At 33.1% G+C, this 16,239-nt stretch overlaps 1 long non-coding RNA gene across 3 annotated transcripts in view; it reads left to right on the top strand.

The window, feature by feature from the left end:
- Window positions 1-4,026: 4,026 nt before the first annotated feature.
- Window positions 4,027-16,239, top strand: part of LOC120532790 — a 43,689-nt gene continuing 31,476 nt past the window's right edge. For 2 of the 3 annotated variants that reach the window (XR_005634371.1, XR_005634369.1), the window contains exons 1-2: window positions 4,027-4,280; window positions 7,766-7,828. This is a non-coding gene — a long non-coding RNA (uncharacterized LOC120532790). Of the gene's footprint in view, window positions 4,281-7,765; window positions 7,829-13,101; window positions 14,481-16,239 lie in introns of those variants that run through there. The other variant, XR_005634370.1, reaches the window with a different exon arrangement.

A 16,239-nucleotide genomic window follows, 5' to 3' on the forward strand; every position in this document is an offset into this window, starting at 1 on the left:
TAAGGAATGAGCCTGCCAAATTTCAGCCTTCTACCTACACGGGAAGTTGGAGAATTAGTGATGAATGAGTGAGTGAGTGAGTGAGGGCTTTGCCTGTTATTAGTATAGATAATGTTTCTGTGATGGTATCCTTAATCAACAGTATTAAAATTGTGGATGGATGGTAACTACAGTACTTGTCTCTGAAAACAGCAAAAAACAGAAATTTTATTTATTGGAGGGAATGACGCAGACTGCAACAATACCATTACTTTTGAACTCAGTTAGTGTAAACATTATGTTTACTGAATTAGCATGCAGCTCAGGCATTATCTTTGACACCATTTGTCTTTTAAAACACAAATTACAAAACTGTTTAATCCAAGTTAAAAATATTAGAAAATTAAGATTGTTTCTAAATATGGAGGACACTGTAAAAGTGTTTCTAAATATTAATTAATGTATTTATTTCTAGTAGGATTGACTACAGTAATGCATTATTCACTGGCTGTTCAAGCTGATACATGTGCAGCTTTTAGTTAATTCAAAATGGTGCTGCTAGAATCATTAAAGGAGCTACAATTAAGACCACTGAACTACTGTTTTTACATATTCACATCCTTTTCCATTTAAGCTTGGGACTGATTTCAAAAACCAATTCTTACATGTAAAGCTGTAGAATGTTTACTAGGGGGTTGGTTGCCTGTAAGCCTATGTTATCAGGACAGTGATGTTGTCTAACTTTGTTCTCAAATGGAAAAGGTTTAATGCTGGGGATCACACTGTGGAAAGTTTGTTCTGCTTACAGTGTCACCTTAAATCAAAACTGGTCAAAAATAACCACATCATCAACAACTGCAAGAATCAGTTACAACACAGATGATAATTTTATACACATATAATACATATGATCTGGCCATTCATATGAGTGCAAATCTTTATTAGATATACCTCAGTGATGCACTGAAATTCACTAGTCTTCACAGCTGCCCAAGTATTTATAATTGACTGTGGAGAGGTATTTTTCTCCAGGGGTGCTGTTCACTGGACACTTGTTTTCCTTTCCTCTTTTATCAACTGGCCATAGTTCACTTATAATGATAATGGACAGATATTGCTAGGTTCCATTTTGTTAGCAGTTTGAAACTGCTTTGTTTTACTGTGTGTTTAAAAAAATCGTGGCCTTACGTATATGGTTTATATAAGAACCTTGTCTCTCTATTTTGAAATAGCTGCAACTGATTTACGTTTTTCTTAGATAGTCCTGTTAGGAGTGTATTACAGTAATGTAGTTTGCAAAAAACAAAAATGTGATTTAATTTTTCATCATCACAGCCAAAAAACTGAAACCACATAAGTCCTGTTGATTAATTTTTTTTTACCTTTACCATTTTTTACCATTTTGTCACTTTTTATTGGGTAGACAATACAAATATGAAGGCAGATGTCTTGTCTCATGAATTTGATAAAAGAGTGTGTACCCACACCATAAATATAATCTTACTCGAAAATGTTACTTCAATCTTACTACAGGATGTTGTTGAGGCCTGAAATAATCAATTTATACTTGACAGTACACCACCTGATTTAGAATATGTACCGGACTCTGTCCAAGCTAAAATTCTGCACTGGGGGCATGATCCCCCATTAGTATGACATCTGGAGGTTTGAAGAACTTTTATAGACCTACAAAGATATTTCTGGTGGCTATCTCTAAGAAATTACATTATTAGACAAATACTGCGGTAAAAAATGTGTAATAGATCTAAATGCACAACTGGAAATTACCCAGGTCTTTTGCATTACATATCAATGCCAGACAAAGCTTAGAGTAAGATCAGGATGGACTTCTTAACTGACCTCCCACCCTCCAGAGAGGCACTGTTTTTACAAGTGATAATAGAGAGATATTCTAAGGCAGTCTATTTTATATTACTTAAAGTTTACTAGTAATTAAAGATTTGGAAACTATTTCATTAAAAAATTTAATTGAGACTAAGTATTTGCAACAGTTGAACATTTCGGATAGAGTACCATGGTTTATCTCTCAGTTTTGGAAAGAGACTTGTGTTAATGAGGCATTTGGTTGATAGTTGTGTCTGGCTATCATCCTCAGAGTAATGGTCAGTTTTCATGAGTACATCTACAGAAATAGCCTCCTTTAAATGCCAGTCAGTTGTTTGGCCAATCATTTTGTCTATGGAGTAATTCCACTGCCCTTTGTACAGTTTCAATGAGCATTGAGAAAACATGAGTGATAAATGTAGAGATTATGCAGAAAATGAGTAACCTCTGAAAGACCTTTTTCTGACGAAAACAGAAAGGATCCTGTATTAGACAGTTGTACCGTATGTTACTGGACTGATGGTACATCTCCTGACCTAAATCTTTGGTTAGAAAGAACAACAGCTACACCAGAGATTAGGTTGAACCCCTTTTCAGACTTGAATATATTATTTTAATAGAATCTGTACTTGCATATGTGCATGGTATTTTCTCAGTGACGCTCAACACACAGTTAGAAAGCATAGCAGCAAAATTTTAACTGAAAACACAAACAATCCAGCTGAGTCTGTGAGCATGTTACAACTGTGTTTGACAGTTACAGTTTTGTTCAGCAGATTCAGTATTCATTTTGCTTTTGGTTACCTTTAATTTTGTGTGGCATATGCTTATGTCAGTCTTCCATGTAGCCATGGTGGTTATTAAGAATGCTAATTTTGTTGCCTACGGTAGTACATAAGCGAGAACTTCTGAAGTAATTGGCAAAAAAGTCCTTTGAACTTTAAAGTAAATACTTGATGCTTCTTTTGTAACAGAAATTACATCAATTTAAGAACCATGCTATTTTCCCCAGTAGAAAGGAAATATCTGATGCAGTAAGGTGGCCCATTTCTTTAAAAGTGTAGCCATTTCCAAGGCTGCAAAACTGAAGCAACATTGCAGGGTGTGTTAGGGAATCCAGAATGCAGTGAGATACAGAAGCTTGGATTGCATTTTAATAACTTGTACATCAGATGGGCATTCAGTAGCAGTAATTGAAATGTTCAACTCCTAATTTACTATCTCAGTAGTCTATTTCTGTCTCTTCTTTATAGTATATGTCTTGAAGATTCTGGTATTGATCTTTGTAGTTCATTCCATTGCTTTCCTCGGCTTCAAATGGAGTTTGATGCAGGGGGTGCACCAGGTGAAGCCCATCACAGAAAATCTTTCAGCAGAAAAATACAGCCCATAAATTGCATATTGAGCAATGCTGCAAGTCAGGGCAAGAGTGACTCACCCAGTACAAAGTCATGCCTATCATGACAACTGAACACACCACATCTAGCATAAACCCCAATTTTCTCTGGTAAAGTATGGGTGGGACAAGTACTCTAAAACACAAAAAGTGCAAAGAGGTAGGGAGGTTTGTCCATTTTGGTTTCTCTAAAAAGACGTTGTGTCACTCCACCTTGATTTTAATAGTTTATAGCATATTGCCTCTGGCTTTATTAACAGGTAGTAACAACAGCAGTCACCAGTTCTCATTCACTGAATTGCACCACCTAATTTTAATTTGAACACTGGACCACCCATAACACATAAGGTTGTCATCCAGGTGTGGTGTCCCCATTGTCATCTTACCATAACATGACATATGATCAATAATTTGACAACTACAGTACATTTGGGCTCTCTTAACTAAATGGTAAACATAAACGTCTCATCTAAACACAGAATCTAAGTTCCAGTTACACGTACGACCTACTACAAATTTACAACAAAGGCCTTGTTCTTGGAAGTAGTTAGGTTTACCAGCTATGATTTCGTATTCCGCAGATTTTATTTAAAAACATGTTTTCATTTTTCTCTTCGAATCTTCGCAGCTCGTTTTCTTTTGCAAGAGTACTGTAATTCCAGGAAAATCGACGTTTCCCAACGTCTGGCGCCTCTTGGATACACTAGCAAGTAGGAAATGATCCAGCAGCCCAGCCCCAGCCCGTCCTGTGGTGACGTAAATGGACACGGAAGCCAGTCCCGCCGCGCGCGCTCCAATTCGTTCGTTTCAAATGTCGTGAAAGCCGCACTTGACGCCCCGGCCAAGTTCTCGTCAGGCTAGTCCTAAAACAAAAGGAACGTGAGTCATCACTAACAGTTTCGCAAAGACAGAACTACAGTATAACGTACACTCGCGAGTCGGAACCTGGACGATACGTGCGGGTTGGCTGTTTTACGTGAGCAGAAGTCAAGAGGTACCTGTTCAGAGTGGTGTAGAACAGTTTTACTTTTACATAGGGACACGCAACAGATAGGTTCAGGTAAGTCGCCGGATTCCTTTTACTTGTACTGTAGCGGAAAGTATGTAGATTTAAGGGCGGCTTACTTCACATCGCATCACATTTAGGAAAGCGCAATAACGCAGAACGGAAAAAGAATGTTGTCATTAAAAGAATGCATTCAATTTAAAAAATACACAGAATTATAAAAGGTAACATTTTAGGAACCGGTTGTCCCTGTTGCATTCAGTTGTTCTCAATTATATAAAAGTGCGGAGATACACAACATCAGATCACATACACCGCTAACTTCGTGTGGTGTGTTTAGGATGCTGCTGTGGTTCAGGCGGACGAAACATGTTTCCTTCAATACTGGCACTTTATACAAGTGCAGTAAAGGACGTGGACGTCGCAGTTATTCTTCGAGATATTTTTCCGTGTAATTTCTTAGGTGGAATATGTTGGATCATTTGGAATATTAGCTCAAGGTGTTGCCAAATCCGAATGTTTTACTGTTACAGTTTAATTAGAGTTCACAGAGACATTATCTTAAATTACGTCTTTAGTCTGCATGTTGAAATTATTTACTAGCTCATAAGTATATAGGTGCTGGGAATGCATACATTTGCCCACATAGCTGCTTATTTAAATGCTGAAATAGCAAGATTACCGTCATCGGAAATATTTTTTAAAAATTCCAAAAGAGGGAAGATGTGGTTGTATTTGGGTAATTAAGTCCCGTGTATTTTATTCTTAACAGCAGTCATGTTACGCGTTTTTAAATCATCGCACGTGCGATGCTGTTATTTATTCTGTCTGCTGCACATTTTCTCTAAAGAAGTCACTAACACGTCAAGGAATACATTTAGCAGGTACATTCGTATGGATCTGATTAGTTCCAATGTTTACGTCGTTGTTCAGTTTACCAGACATTACCGGCATAGAGCGCTTTCGCAGATTTACAGATAAAAAAGCGCTAACAGTTAAGTATATAAATCTTTTAAACATTTATATATAATGACCCACACGTGAAGATAAGATGTGCAAAATAGTCTCAATATTGCGTAAATTCCTAATTAAATTTTATTTTATTGTTTACAAACATAACAATGTATAGTATCGTTTTGATATTACCATTGATCCATTTTGTAAATCTGATTAAGTGTGCCCCGTCTTCTAGGTCTGTGAGTCAGAAATGCCACTATGATGCCCCTCATTTAGCAGTGTTTTTTTTTTTTTTTTTACAAAAAATATTGTTAAACCTGTTGAAAATTTGTATTATTGTGTATGCAGTACACTGTTCGTTTATTAAGAGTTGATAATCACCAAAATTCGATCAAAAATTAAATGCAACCGTATATTTTGAACTTTTTAATACTCCGTAGCTTTTCTCATCGTTTAGGCATTTTTACCTTGCTGATTGAATATTCCCAGCATTGTCTCTGTTGTTATTTAACTTAAAATCACTGCAGAAATTAATATTGTCAGGAAAGCTTTGATTTCTTTAGTCAGCTTCGATTTTTTTGTGTGAAATGAACTTTGTTCATGTAAAAATTTGTTGATAATGTTATAGTTTATTCTTACTTTAGTCATTTAAATTACTATATTTTTCTCCCATCATATTACATATTGTATCAAACATCAGTTCTATATAGCTATGCAGACTGAAACGTTTACATTTTTTTTGGTTTGACTGTAAAGGATAGAAGTATTTCTTTTATCATTCATTTCTAAATGTTCAGTTATACTGACTGCATACCAAGAATACTTTAAAATTTTTACTTACAAATATTTTATGTTCTCTGGATGTTTTATATATGCTGCATTTTATAACTGCCGATTTTTTTTTGCAAGAAAATGATTGTTTTAACAAATTTAAGGCTTTATCATGCATTCTCACATTAGAATTAGAAAATATATTGTTATATTGAATAAAGCACACATGCAATCATTAAATATAGACCTGTTTTAAATTTACATGAAAAATGTTTTATTATCAGAAAAATCAGGCTGTTTTAATGTTATTCACATTTTACAATGTTAAAATTTATACAATCAAATTCACTTTGTAGTAATGCAGTAATCAGTTTTTAGTGCAGTAGTTTATTTTAAATATACTGTGATTAATAATGAAACTAGAAGAAATAAGTGACATATTTGAATAAAAATGCATTATTTCATTTAAAAAGTGAGAAACATCTTATGATATATACAGTCTAATATTCTACTTTATCATTTTGTAAGAATTTAAAAAAATTTAGTTCAGAAAAGGCACTAATTGCATTTGTGGTCAATTTGTCATCCACATTTTAGTTATTTTCAAAATGTTTTAAATTTATTTTCCTTTAAATTGGTTTGATTATTATTGATTTTTACTTTCACTAATATTAGTTTATTTTTGTAATATAATTTTTAGCAAATTATTTTAAAAGACTTAGTCGTATGTATTATTATGTACATCATAACGCACTTTGGAATAGTATTTCCTTTGAAAGATTCAGTCTAAAGTAAAGAGAAGCAGATATATGGTTATCAAATTTTGAATGTGAATTAATATAACACAATATCAAAATGTTATCTTGCTGTTAAATGGAAACAATAAATAAACAAAACCATTAATGTTTATTTCTGAAATCTTATAAGACCCATTACAGAAGATACTTTCTTGATTTAAATTCTTGTAATGAGCAGGAATCAACTGTATAAATATTCTCCTTGTCCAAATACATAAAAAAATCTAAATAACATATTTTAACACTTTATTTTAAAATTTTTTATTTTATTTTCTAATTTTGATAACTTCATATTGATGTAAAATTTAACAAGAACCAGCTAATGCAGCATTATTCCTACAGTGCTTAAGCATGTGTTAGATCTAAGTACACAATGTCTTTTTGATTAGTTCGGTTTGACAATTGGCTTTATATGTGTTAAGAAAATAAGATATTTGTTTTATTACCAGGAAAGACTTAAATTCTTGCTTTACATGCATTCATTTACAAAACAAATGCAGCACTCATTAATTTCCTGAAGCAATGTGTTACATTTAGGGTTATGAGGACAAAAAGCCTGTTTAGTCCATACTAGTGAATCCTGGGAACCAGACTGGATGAAACCGCATAAACACTAGAGAGAAAACATATGTCCAAACAAAGTACTCCTATACACATAAGAGAACATGCAAATATCACACACGCATGGAGCTGTAGTAATAACTGGGTCAAAGCCCACTCACTCATAGGTGCACAAGTATAAGATAGTATCTGTGAAAAGAGACAGATTCTTATTAGAATATTAAATTTGTAAGTAAACTACATTTGGACAAAGTTTTAATTTAGAAGTGTGAAAAATAAAAGAATATAATATTGTTTCTGTAGGTCTTTGTCGCCTTTCTCACTTGAAGGACATTACACACATTTTCAGCACTTCAGAATATTGTCTGTGTTATGTTTTCATAAAATATCATTTCATTCTCTCTCATTTGATGATGTTCCTTTAATTCACTGATAATGTTTCTTTAATTTTAGAGGGAGAAATTTGGACTGGAGGACTCGCTCTTCACAGTGTTGAGGAAATGAGAAATCTTCATGGTATGTTTTTTTCTAATTTCACATTTTCAAAAAAATGAATTCACTTCCTTGAACTGTTTAAAGTATTACATATTAGTTTAAATTATTATTACGTATTTTTAATTATGCTACTTAATTTAGTTTGTTTTTCCACATTAAACAAATTAAAAGAAAAAATTATAGCAGTAATGATCGAAGACTTTCTAGTTGATGCAGATGCCATTTGAAGCCATACTGTCCATTGTATCATGCATAATTTGACATTCTGGGTCTCATAATGTTTTATAAATCATTGCATTGAGTGGAACTTAATTTGCGTCAAAAGTAATGTACGTTTTTAAGTAATTCAGAAAGTAGATGTGTTTTACTGTTTTTAGTTTTAGTGGAGAGGGGCTTTCCTCCAAGCTTCAGTATCCTTTTGTTAGCTACAGTAGGAAGGGCCAGATGTACTGTATATCTCAGAAGTCAAAGGACCACCCAGAAATTAGTTTTTTAGACATGTTTTAATAATCATGTTTCTATGTAGTGAACTGATGTAGTAATATAATTTGTGAGACTGTTATTTAATTTTAACAGCAAAGTTTTTTTTTCTGGTCATCTGTGCACAGAAGCAGAACTACAGTAACATTGACAATTTTATAATATATACTTGCTGAGATTGTTTCATACTGCTGAAATGTTTTTGTGTAAGATTAACTGATTTGTTACAAATTTATATGTCATTTCCACACTTTCATTGATAGGTGATACTTTTATAAATATAATGTACTTAACATGCAGGGTAGCACTCAAGAAATATATTAATATATGTATTATATTGTGTGTAGAAATATAAAAACATTTGTGGTTTACTAAATGTGCCCAAATATTAATATTAATTTCTCATGCTGACTAAAACATATTCAGCTATGACTAGCTTTTAAAAACAACAAAATAAGAAAAACAGAACATTCCACACCATACAGATTTCACAACTGGGCTTGTGCTACTTCCCTGAGCACTCTTAACAACGTACAATGATTCAAGGAAATAACTGCACTGTTCCTTAACTCTGGCAAAGTACAAACAAGTTCAAGTCTTGTGTGAATGCTGAGTGGGGACTTTGAAGGAAAGAATAATGGGAAATGTTCTGCTTTTTACCACAAAGAAAAAGAAAATAAAATCTTAATAGTATGAAATGGGATGCCTAACACAGTTCCTGATATGGAAACAGAAATATATCCAAGTGAAGGCATCTATAATCTTTTACTAAAGAATATAACACATTACTCTTGTATCCAAAATGTATTAATGTAAAGAAAGTATTAAACACAGTTTAAACAAAAAAGGCAGTTGATGTAATATTACTGCTTTGCACTGTTTTGAGAGTGTTATATAGGTGTTATTAACAAAACGTAACATTATCTAAACCATTTAATTCAATTTGGTGTTGTAGGGCGCTGAAAGCTATCCCAGCAGCACTGGGGGGCAAATATTAAACCGGGCATACTCACTCACCTACAATCACTTTCTTGTAATGCCAGTGTGTAATCGTGGATAAACATTAGTAACGTGTATATGCGGATAAGGGAAAAATAATCTGTGTACTGGAATAAAAACTCAAACAGAGACATAGAGAACATGCAAACAAATCATGGACAATAACTGAAGGCAATATTCAAATCCATCACACTGGCTGTTGAGGTGCCATTGTTAATTCCTGCAATTCCTAATCATAATAATACTGTTATTATATTTAGATCAGAATAATAGAAATAAATCATTGTGGTGTGTATATACACAGGCAATGTACAGAACATTAGTGTACAGTGTTGTGTTTCTTGTGGTTTTGTTGAATGACGTTTTATTTAATAGTGACTAGTAAGAATCCAAATAAGAGGTAATTGTTGTATACTTAGTAATGTGTTCAACTCAAGGATTTTGGCCTTTTGGCTTCTTTGTAGGTTTAAATTTATGTTATCTGTAAGTAAACTTGACTAGATATGTTTGAAATTGTAGGTATCAGTAGTTATTATTTTGGTTTGGTAACATTAGAATTAATATAATCTTCAATTATAATTTGGTCCAGTTAAAGTGAAATTTAAGATACGTAAAACTCAACGTTATGTGTATTTTTATATTTTGACTAGTCACAATTTAATTGTAGCTTCAAAAAACACAATGGAAAAGTTCCTTTGTTTTCACCATTCAAAAAGGATACAGTATATAGTACAGGTATCTGTAGTTTGAAGTTTGACTAGTAAAATGTGTTTGTGAATTTCTAAAATGAGAATTAACACAAGATGTACAATGTTAATATAGCTTGCTGTACCCACCCAAGGCAGGTTTCTACTTTTATAATCAGAAGGTGGATGTTTTAGACAAAATTTTAATTGGGAGCCAGAAAGAATAGAAAAACAGGAAAATCAGATTTTTGATTTTACCTCTCTAAGCGTTGTTTATAGAAATGTTTACTTGCTTAGCAAAGATTTTTTTTTCCCACTACTTGGGGATTATTTAGATTTAAGCTATAATTGTAATTATAACATTTTAGGTTTACAGTCATGTTTTGAATTTTCTTTTTCTTGTTTGCCTTTATTTTACTCTGGGTTCATTCTTGTTAAGTAATGTGGTATTTCTGGTTATATGAATCTATTTTCATACTGTTGTTCAGGTTCACCCCATTTTGCCCTTTCAGCACTGAAGTACAAAAAGAGTTGACTTATGATATTGGCTGTACTTGATATTTTCCAAAGCTTAATAGTGAATATCATTTCATCATCCAACCTCATTTCTAATGACTTACTGATTGTACAAGGTGATATGGTTATAATGTACAATGGCTGCCCCTACGCTCTGACCTCCAAAGGTCATGCATAAACACAATTTCCAGATGAGGATTGATAAAGTATATCCAATGAAACTCAAAAATCTAAAAAAAAATTCATAATAACATTTTAGAAAGAGCTGAAAAGAAACTATTAGAAAACTCTTTCATATATCTCATACTTTACTGTAATCCACTCTAGCTGTTCCATAAAAACTTAATAAAAATAATAATAAGCTAGATAAAGATACATTTGATACAAATGTAAAGTAGGATTTCATTATGCAGAAAACCTTGCATATCCTGAACAAAGTAGGATGATAGGAACCTACAATTCTAACCTTGATGGCATTTTGGAAAGTTCAGTGAAAAGGGCATGACACGCTATAATTTGTGAAAATGTCTTATGCTTATAAAAACATCTATATCCTAGTTAATACAAGTGCTGGTACTACCAATATGCAAAAGATGAAGTGCAGTACAAATGGAGGCAAACTCTCCTTTGGCCCCTTGAAATTATACAAAAATGAATCCAATATAAAATATACTGTGACTTGATCATATTTATTGATACTGTGCTGAACACATAATTATTTACACAGGTATTTAAAACATTACATATGCAAGATTTGGTGAAATAGGATGATACCCTAGGGTAAATGTTCTGTAATTGATAAGGTAACTGCAAAACATTTATTATTAATTTTAATTACTTTCCAGAAGTCATATCTTTAGGTTTATTGCAGCATTTCTGTCACTCTTTCTCAAGTATTAGAACTTGACAATTTAATCTTTAAAGGTGTTCAGAGCTGCAAAGGACCTTTTTTTAATTTTTGAGTTGATCTCGTAACAAGGTGATTTATCTCAGGTGCTTTTTTACATTACTAGAAATCTTCAATTTTTTACTTACCTTTAATTGTCAAACACTGGAGTTTTCTCTCTTTTACATTAGTAAATCTAAAGCAAAACTGTTGTTTACACTAATTTAAAATTATTAGTTCATTTCTTGATTCTCATTACTGCCATAGAGTGGGACAGCATTTTTATATTTTATTTTTGTTAATATGGTAAATATTTGTAACAATTGCTATATTCAGTTTTATTGAATATTTTTTATATGCGGTATTAAACTTGTCTGTAAGTGTGTAATTTAGGTGGGGTTATAATTAGTGATGCTTTAAACTAGATCCACCCATCAGTAACAGAAAATACAGAGACGATTCATTATGTTAAATACTGACATCACCACAGTAACACTCCTTACTACTGTGTGCTTATCTTGTGCCTCATTAATGAGCTCAGGGGTTTTCTGTGTTATTTATGTATTTATCGCCTCTTACACGGGTGGTGACTAATTTTTTTGTCCAGTGAGCTTAAAATGAACTTTAGATATTGCACACAGATATTATTAAGAACATTTTATCAAATTAAGCAAAATGTTATTGGAAACTTTATTAACCATGTTTCTATTCAGGCTCAAGGAATATACAATATACATATTTCCCTACTCTGAAGCATTCTACATTTACTCATGAGAAAAGAATGAATTCCTCATTTCTTTTGCCACTGCATGTAAATGTTACTCTGCTATTCACAGCCTTAATTGGAAATAAGCACAATGGGAATGTCTGTAGATATGACAGATGTCCTTGCAATAAAAGTATTTATCCAGTAATTTTTCTTGTTACCACGTGGCCTCAAAAATAGTTACTTTAGATTATAAAAAAATTAATTCTCTATTAAGTCATGTGGATTTACATTTTAGAGGCAAATAATTATTTACTCAGTTTTTAATTTAAGGATATATTTCAGCTGAAATGTTAAAAAAATTCTAAAGTAGTTAACAGTTTCTTCATAATCTACTGCTTTATAAAACGGTTTTATATTCAGTTGAATCTCAAGGTCAATCAGATTAATACCATCTCTTTGAATATTACTCTTTTAATATTGGGGAAAAAAATATTTTATAAGAGGTATTCATAAAATATGATTATATGAATCCTAAACAATATGATATTAAAATATATTCTGACTTGGTATTTGCTTATGTAAAATACATTTTCATATAAATGTATTACTGTTCCCAGGTAAATATTTCAAAGAATAAGTTTATTTATTGTTTTTCTTTATTGTATAGTAGAAGTTTGTTCAGATGAGTTTTAAAATTTATCATGCCCTTACAACTTTCAAAATACTAACATTCTTTTTCTAATTATGTTGACGTGTTGCATGCAACAATTTCACTGTAACTCTGTTATTTTTGTTATTATTACTTATTATTTGGCTGACACATTTATCCAAGGTGACTTACAATATTTGAAATAAAATTGGTTACATTTCTTTTCTAGTTATAATACAACTACTATTACTACTATGTTTTGCTCAAACTCTGCACAATATTGCTGAAGGTCTCATTTAATACAGTGACAGAATATTAAACCTGTATTCCTTAGTATTGTGGCCACTGACACAGTCTTTTTTTTTACAGAGTAACGGTACTTTGGAAAAATATATTTGGCTTCACTGTCTGAGTAAAGAAGGGGTTCCAAAACCATGTATTCATAACTGGTGCTTTGTTGCAATGTACTTTAAAACACAGCCTTAGAAACGCAGTCTTATATCCAGACAATTGGCAAAATCTCCCATGAGAGGAAATCTTCTGTAATCAGAATCACTGCAGCTTACATACTGCACTTGCATATAATGCATCCAGTCTTTGACTACTTACACTTTTCATTTTGGCATTGTATTTCTTTTTCCATTTCATCGTAGATCCTTTTGCAATGTTTATGGGTTCATTATATTCGTAGGATATCTGTATTTTTGGTAATAGTACAGATGTGTATTTTCTCATCATGACTTTAATAAACAATTTTAAATAATGTTGTAATACTCTAAGAGTGTTGTAATATCTACTTATTCATCTTCAATAACATTCAAATGATCTGAATCATTTTGCTAAAAATTTGCACAGCATATCCAGGATATAAATCTGTACCCAGGTTATTGCTCCCTAAGACATGGAGATTCATAGTAAAGGTCAAGGAGAACTAAATTATCTCTGAATTGATATTAATTAGGTTTTATACACTGTAGGTGAATAAAAGGAAATCATACAAAAATGAAAAATGTCCACTAAATTTGAAGTGAAATGTGCATTTAATTAAAAATTTGTTACAGTTCATCTTGAGCCATTGTTTACGATTAGTCTAATAGTACAGTTTCACCATTTACCACTATTTTGAGTTTCCAAAAAACAGATACAACCAAAAAACAGTACAATCTGAAAAATACGTACTGTATGAAAAACAGCATCAGATGAAATTTCTTTAACTATTTATATAACCTATCATCAACCTGGATTTTTAAGTCCTATTTGGTGGGGAATTGCTTTAGTGCAGGTTTCTATTTGTGTATGAATGTACTGTATAATTGGTGCTTCTAAAATCCATGAAGATTTAAAAAAAAAATACAATCCCTTGCAATTTAAGACTGTTTTGGATTGTTTTGTGCAATTTTTCCTCATTTATTTTATAGAATTTTGTGAAATTTTATTTGGTCATGTCTTTGATCTCATCCATTACTAGAAATGTATGCATTAATTGATTACATATATCATGAATCCTGTTTTTTTTTGTTTAGTAAATAGATATATTTTTATGTTTTTGACATCCGCATGGCACTATTTTGTTGTGAAATTTTCTGATGGATTTTGCCATTCTGAGACTTATTTTCACGACCGTTATATTGCTTATATTTGAGGCATTGATAACCACATGAGGGATTAAACATCGTCACATCAGCATTATTTAAGATGATATTGTGGTGTTTAGAAATTCCAAGATTTGAATATAGTGAAAAGTCGAGCAAAATAACACCTTTTATTGGCTAACTAAAAAGATTACAATATACAAGCTTTCGAAGCAACTTAGGCCCCTTCTTCAGGTCTGAGTTTCCTTAAAAGCTTGCATATTGTAATCCTTTTACTTAGCCAAGAAAAGGTGTCATTTTGCTTGACTTTTCACCACATTCATAATGGCTAACACGGTACAACACCCTAGTACTACAGACATACAAGCTTTGAATAAAAACTCTCTACAACAAATTTTGGTATAGTGATGTAGTTAAGAAAACAATACTAGACAGGTTTAGGACTGTTTGTTATGCTTATTTCCTATTAGATTTTAGTTTAATGTTTGTAGTGCTAATGACCATTTTTTTTCCAAATTACCTTCCACTATTTTGATCTATGTCTCTTTTATGACTGTGATTCTGCTTGATTCGTGGACTGCTCATCATATTAGACACCATTTTATTTAAAAGCTAGGGGTCACCGTGTGTTCTCATGTGTTTCTTCATGTAATCACAAAAAGGCAAAGTTTAAAAAATTCTGGTTACTGAATTAAAACATTCTAGTTCATGAGTTAAGCTCTCCTAACTGTAGTTCTCTTACAGTATTAGCAAATTTTGCATATTGGTCGGTATATTTAAAAAAAAAAAAAAAAGTTCTGCTGCTGCTGTGGAGTGGGATTTTTGATACATGGTGAAGATCCTCTTGTCACTTCTGAGGTAACAGCAGGCTCATAAGAGCACTATGTTATGACGGTAGGGTAACTGAACTGCTAAACTAAATATATACTCGCAAGGTATGCCGCATAATCAGGCCGGTTTTTAATGATTTTTAAGCACAGGGAGAAAATTAACATTTGAAAAATTGGTAATGTAATAAATCAGCAAGAAAAGCAACATTGTAACAATGCACGGAACGAACCAACACACAATCATCCATGACTGAAAACTGGCGGACCGCAATCGCGCCTTCTCCTGCCAGACGGAGGGATGGGGGTGCACTGAGGCGCGGAGTGTGGAACGGGAGGAGAGGAGAAGGATGTCCATTCTGCTTCCTCCGTCATGCTAGTCTGCTGATTTCTCGTTCAGTATGCACTGACCGCTCATGTGCCCACCTCCAACTCGTCACTGGAGTCGTCGTCGTCTTTACACAGTCCAGATGCACCTGTGACTCACGTAGACGTTTCATTGCTCTGTGCGGTTTTGGCTGCTTTTCTATATATAATCCACCAAGACACCCGACCACAGTAGTAGCGAGGTGGGAGGGGGGTGTGTACAAAGGGTAGGGATGTAACCAGTGGGAGCGTATGAGTTGCACTTAGTGGGAATTCCACGGTTTGCAGCCCAAATGGGGTTCAACGGCCTACCCACGCCTCTCTGCGCCGGGTAGATACACGCTCAATCTCATGCATAATTATTTATTGAATGCTAAACACCTTCTGGAAAGACACGGTTGTCTAAAACGGGTTGGTGTGAGAATACAACAGTAAGTGAATAAAAAGATGGAACTCTGGAGAGAGCAAAATACAACACAATATTGAACCCGCGGCATAACAAATGCCACATAATTATTTATTGATGGTTGATCACTTCTGGAAAGACACAGTTGTCTAAAAAGGGAGGGTTTGAGGATACGACAGAAAGTGAATGAAAAGATGGAACTCTGGAGAGAGCAACATATAATTGTCCGTGAGTGAAGAAGACGCATGTTTGTCGCGGATGCAAATTGCTGTAGGTAGTGTGTAAAACAGTTTGCTATGGTGCACGTGGTCGGGCG

Source organism: Polypterus senegalus, chromosome 7 (assembly GCF_016835505.1).
Source record: "Polypterus senegalus isolate Bchr_013 chromosome 7, ASM1683550v1, whole genome shotgun sequence".
Lineage (NCBI taxonomy): Eukaryota > Metazoa > Chordata > Cladistia > Polypteriformes > Polypteridae > Polypterus > Polypterus senegalus.